This window comes from Schistocerca gregaria, chromosome 6 (genome assembly GCF_023897955.1).
Source record: "Schistocerca gregaria isolate iqSchGreg1 chromosome 6, iqSchGreg1.2, whole genome shotgun sequence".
In the NCBI taxonomy this organism is placed as follows: Eukaryota; Metazoa; Arthropoda; class Insecta; order Orthoptera; family Acrididae; genus Schistocerca; species Schistocerca gregaria.
In genome coordinates this window covers 8,352,491-8,358,606 of record NC_064925.1, presented here as the reverse complement: position 1 = coordinate 8,358,606, position 6,116 = coordinate 8,352,491, and positions in this window count along the sequence as shown.

Below are 6,116 nucleotides of genomic sequence, written 5' to 3'. Positions count from 1 at the left end.
CTGCTTAGACCACCAGCAAGAGGTGACATACTATGCTTCATGACGTGTCATCCACCCTGATGCCATACACTCCGAACAGGGGCTCTCCCCACAGGCACCACCCAGCCGCAGCAAAGACCGCCTCGCAGGATGGCCATTGCCGGGAATCCTGATGCCCCAGCATGACGGGCATCTGCTCCTTGACAAATGTGGGGAGTTAACAGCACAGGCATCAGTGGAGTGATCCCTGTGTAGCCATGGGGCTACAACCAACAGGGTACATGGCGGCCCCACCACAACAGACTGGCTACTATGCTGGATATGAGGTGCAAAGAATTCCGTGGTCATCGTCAGCACAGAAGTGACACTGCATAGTCCATGGTGGAAAATGCACCCATGAAGGTGTCCTCGTCCAAGAGATGGAGAATCGGTGGGACGGCAATGTGACAATGAGAAAGTAGACTGAAGATCTCAATGCACGATGCACCACCTAAGGCACCCTTCCCCAATTGGCTTGCTCTTCAGGAAAATTTTGGGAAATGGAGGTCAAACCCTACAGGGGACCATCACATAAAGGTCGAAAGGGGTGAGACTCCTTTTAGTCACCTCTTATGACAGGCAGGAGTACCTCGGGCCTATTCTAATACCCGGGCCAGGAGGGGGGTCTGCAAGTGGACTCTTACTGTGAGCTTGCACCACAACACATGGACCCTATTGAAGTTAAGTAAATGTTCACGTAAATAATAAACCACATTAATCCACAACTGCACTTGTGTTATAGAAATAGGATACCGGCCACCCATAACAACATCCTCTCTCTTGCGTCCTTGTGGTACAAGACTAAAGTGACAATAAGGATTCAACAGTGGAAAATGAGGATAATTCAGTGGCGATCGAAGATAATCAACTTGGTTAAAGTTTTTGCTTGCTTCTCTTGTGTTTTAGCTTGCAGGTGTGGTCATGTTCAAGTGTTTCTATTTGCTGATTTGCTGTTGTGTTCTTGCTTGTATTCCAGGAAGGGACCTGCAGAATTAATGAAATGTGTAAACCATGAATTCCCCACCCCCTGCCCCTGCGCCACAGTTTCAGAACCAACGAATTGCTTTGCTGATGATGGTACAACTACTGGCTGCACAAGCAGTGTTGGCCACACAACAACAACCGCCAAACCAACCAGCCCAAATGCTGCCAACTAATATACCAACATTCTTGCAATTTAAGGACACATAAGAGTAATGGGTTGATTACCTGACTCAGTTCTAAGCACAACGTGAAGTTCATCATGTTCAAAGTCCTGTAAAATTACAATACTTTCTTTTGATTGCAAGGTCCCCAGTGTTCAGGTTAATACAAGAACTATTCCCAACTGCTTCTCCCAACGAACTCAGCTATGATCAAGTAATTGCTGCATTAACTCAATATTATGACCAGCAAGTCCAAGTAGCTGCAGCTAGATATCAGTCCTCTTGCTTCCAGGAAAAGCTGAAACAGACATGCCGCCAATGATACACAGAATTAACGAGCACAACTAGGAAGTGTAAATATAAGTGTAGTTGTGGCAACTTCTGATTTAATGATACGTGATGCAAATAAAATTCAATGTCCTAGACAGTAGAACACAGCAACAGATCTTAAAGTACTCTGATCCATCACTTCCCCAAGTATTGCAAATCTCAGAGCAATATGATTCGGTGCCATATCGGCCAATAAGTTTGACTAGGCCCCGATTTGTTGGGTCAAGTTGCCCCTGGCCCGCGACTGCCCCAAGCAGCCACACAAAGAGTGCATACAGACATGCGACAACCACATACTCATGTAAACAGGCCTGTGAATTTAGTGAAGTCTTGCCCTATATGTTTTGCTCACCATAAAAAGACAGAATTGCCCATCATGTAATGCAGTGTGTTACACGCGTGGAAAAAAAAAGGCCATGTCCAAGCAGTTTGTTTGTAATGGCACAAAAACGTCAATTTTGCCTGCCCCCAGAAATAATTTGTTTGGACTTAGTACCCACAACAATGTACTTTCAGTGACTGCTGTTAATCCAAAAGACAGTGTAGCTAGTTTGTTTGAAGAATTTCCTGAACTATTTTTGGAAGGCTTGGGAAAAGGTAGTAACTTTGTAGTGTATGTTACATTGAAAGATAATCCACAGCCTAAATTTTTCCAGGCCCACCCTATTTCAATTGCTTTGAGGGACAAAGTGTCAAGTGAATTGAAAGAATTGCAAGAAAATGGTGTGATTGCTGCCATTCAAGCTAGTCAATAAGTGAGTCTTCTCACTTTGTTGCCTGAGCCTTCTGGTCGCATCCACATTTGTGTGGACTTCAAGTCTACAGTCAATCCGCAGACAGCAGTTGACACTAACCCATTACCTCGCGTTGAGGACCTCAAGAACAGACTTGGTGCAGGACGTTACTTTTGTAAGATGGATTTGCGTGGTGCCTACTTGCAAATTCCATTGGATAAAGAGTCATAGAAAGTCTTTTTGTAAATACACACCTGTTCAAGTATTTGCATTTGCCCTTCGGCAGTATTTCCGCACCCACCATTTCTCAACATTACTTGGAACAGCTGACTGCAAAAGTGCCATTTTGTTCACACTACTTTAGGTAACACACCAGAGAAACACGTTGCCAATTTGCGTACTCTTTCTCAAGTGTTGTCAGAAGCAGCACTCAAGTGTCACTGAGAAGAGTGTGACTTCTTTCAAACTGAACTACAGTACTTAGTTCATGTGCTGAACAGTCAGGGTGTGCACCCACTCCAATCTCATCTGCTTGCAATCCGTGACCTGGCTGTTCCTCACAATGTGTCTGAACTGCAGTCAGTGCTCGGCAAGATGATATACTACATTCGGTTCATATTGAATGCCGCCCAGATCGCGGCTCCATTGCATCGCTTGAGTCGCAAAAATGTATCTTTTGTGTTGACTAAAGACAGTCAATATGCATTTCAGAAATTCAAAAATGCTTTGCTTGGAGTCAGATGTTTAGTGCATCTCGATCCTGCCAAGCCAGTAGTTATGTAACTCAATGCTTCTTCCTACGGAATTGGCACTGTGCTTTTGCACAGAATTGGTGCACAAGACAGACCTATTGCTTTTGCCTCAATGTTGTTAACTCAAATTCAGTACAGTTATTCTCATATATAAAAAGAGGCTCTCACTACTGTGTATGGTGTGGCAAAATTCCATCACTACCTATTTGGTCGCAAGTTCTGTTTAGTGTCAGATAACAAGTCTTTGCAGACCTTGTTTCACCCATCGACACCGGTTCATACATGCACTGCTCAAAAATTGCAACATTGGACTTTATTGCTATCACAGTATTAATATGCAATTGTGTACAGACCTATGGCAAAGCATGGCAATGCAGACACTCGGTTTTGCCTTAGACTGGCCCACAGTCTGATTTTGATGCATTTGCACCACCTTGTTGACAATTTGATGCGCAAGACTCTGAAGTGCTTGAATCTTCTCTCTTGCACTATAGGAAAATTTCACAGGCCATAGAAGCAGACCCAAATCTGAAGATTTTGTTGCATTACATTCGCACATCTTGGCCTCGTTCATTGAACAGTATCCAGAACCCAGCTGTCTGCCGATATTTTCCATGTCGGCATAAACTTTCAGTTCAACAGGGTGAGATTCCAGTTCAAACTTACAGTGGACAATTGAGTGTGCTTATTCCCAAAGTGTTGCAAAAGGAAGTGTTGTGATTGCTCCATCAAGGACATTGGGAAATTGTTCACACTAAACAGTTAGCATGACGGCACTGTACTTGGCAGGACACTGATGCCCACATTGAACAAATGACGCCACAGTGTCGTGAATGCACAGAAAACCAATGCAATCCACTCCACCACAGACATTCTCAGCTTGGCCTAAGACTCAATCACTATGGCAATGAGTGCACATTGACTTTGCGGGACTGTTTTGGAATACTCATTCGCACATAGTGGTAAGACTCTTTTAGCAAGTTCACATTTGCAGTGTCTATGGCTTCTGCCACATCTCATTGCACCATTTGAGCGTTGTCCTCCATATTTTGCATACAAGGTTTGCCAAAAGTAGTTGTGCTAGACACTGGACCACAATAGACTTCACGGTTTGAAGTTTTGTCAACGAAGTGGCATTCGACATAACACAAGTGCTCCGTTTCACCCCAAGTCCAACGCAGAAACTGAACGCTTCACACACAGTTTTAAACAACAGATGGCCAAGCTTTGCACCATCCATTTCCGGGAACGGCACTCCATCTTTTTCTCATTTCCTATCACTCCTACCCACGAGATGGACCATCATCGACAGAACTTCAGCATGGCCGCCGACATCAGACGCTGCTACACTTTCTGCACCCACCGAAGCATCTGGCAGCGCCAATGGTCTGCAAGTATCGCTTTTTGCAGTGTGATCTTGTTCTTTTCAGGGTTTATGGCAACCATGTGCACTGGGTATAAGGCGTGATCTAGGAATGCATTGGCTCTTTTATGTAATTGATTGCATGTCCCGGTGCTTTGCAGTGCTGCTGCCAGAAGCAAATTTGTGCCTGTCATTTGTCCCGTGATTCTGCTTCTTTTCTTTCCCCAGATTCGTGGCCTCATGGGACAACATGGCCTATGCAGCAACCCACTGGTGCCACCAGGGCAATACAGGAGGAGCGGATAGACGAAGCGCCCTTGCCCCCACTGTCCCTGCTCATAGTTCCTATGGACGTGGTGGACCCATTGCCACCATCACCATCGCCATTATCATCCCAGGACAAAACCCCAGGCCTGGATGTGTGCCCTGGCAGCAGTTTTCTGGAGAATGTTCCTGCTGCCTCTCAAGCCAGATGGCGGGGTATGGTCGGGAGTGTGCCGTCCTCTACAGTGACAGCTCACATCTCACCTCTACATCCAGCATCCGACCTCCCTCCCTGCTCATTCGCATCTTCCCTACACGACAATGGTACAGCATTTCAGAGGGAGGAATGTACTGGTGTAAGCTGTTGCCAGCACACTGGTTGGCAAAGAGGTGACGCAAAGATGGATAGTAGGTGTCGGATCAAGTGTGCCTATCACGAGAGAGACATACCAACAAGCAATATGCCACCAACACCCTCTTCATAGCATGTATTTAGGCTGCTGCTGCTGACCAGAGGGCCTGATGACTCACTAACTCACACTCCAGTTTGGTGCCCGTCAGCATCTTTGCAGAGCGGCCTCAGTTCACATCGCAGGTTACGGAAGTACATAGTGACCAGATTAGTGCCTATTGCAGGACTAGCAGTGAGACAAAGTTTGTAATAGCATGGTTACCAAAATTATCTGGAAGAGGAGTATTATTGATGAGCTTGTACCACAGCACATGGACTCAACTGAAGTTAAGTAAATGTTCATGTAAATAAAGAACCTTATTAATCCATGCGTGCATTTGTGTTGTAGAAATAGGATCCTGGCCACCCACAACAACATCCTCTCTCTTGCGGTACGAAACTCAAAAGCATCGACAACACCAAAAAGAAAACTCGCAGAAGTTAGATGGAAAAACAAGGGCACAAGGAAGGAAACTGAGAAGAAATCTTGGGTAACACATAAAATTTTTCAACTGACAAGAGAATGGAGTACAACAGTTTTCAGGGATAGACAGGAAGAAAGCAATAAAAGCCAATTAGGAAAGAAATAAATAGCAAGTCCAGTGAAGCAAAGGTGAAATGACTGCAGGGAAAATGGAGGAAATCAAGAACAGAAATGGTCATTGGAAGTGGTGATGCAGCATATAAAAATCAAAACAACCTTAAGAGCAAGGACATCAACATTTAAAGTGCAATAGGAGCTCCACTGCTAAACAAAGATGAGAGAGTGTGTAAATAGTAAGATTGCATTGCAAGCCTCTATAAGAGGGGCGGGGGTAGTTGTCCAATGACAAGACACAAGAAGAAGAAGAAGAAGAAGAAGAAGAAGAAATAGGAGTATTAGAGCCAGAGTTTAACAAAGCTTTGAAAGACTTGCAGTCAAATAAGGCAGAAGGGGTAGATCAAATACCTTCAGACTTTATAAAATTTTTGGTGGAAGGCTCAATCAAATGGCTACTTGAATTGGTGTATGGTATCTATGATGTAGAAGATATAGCATCAGACTTCTGTAAAATCATC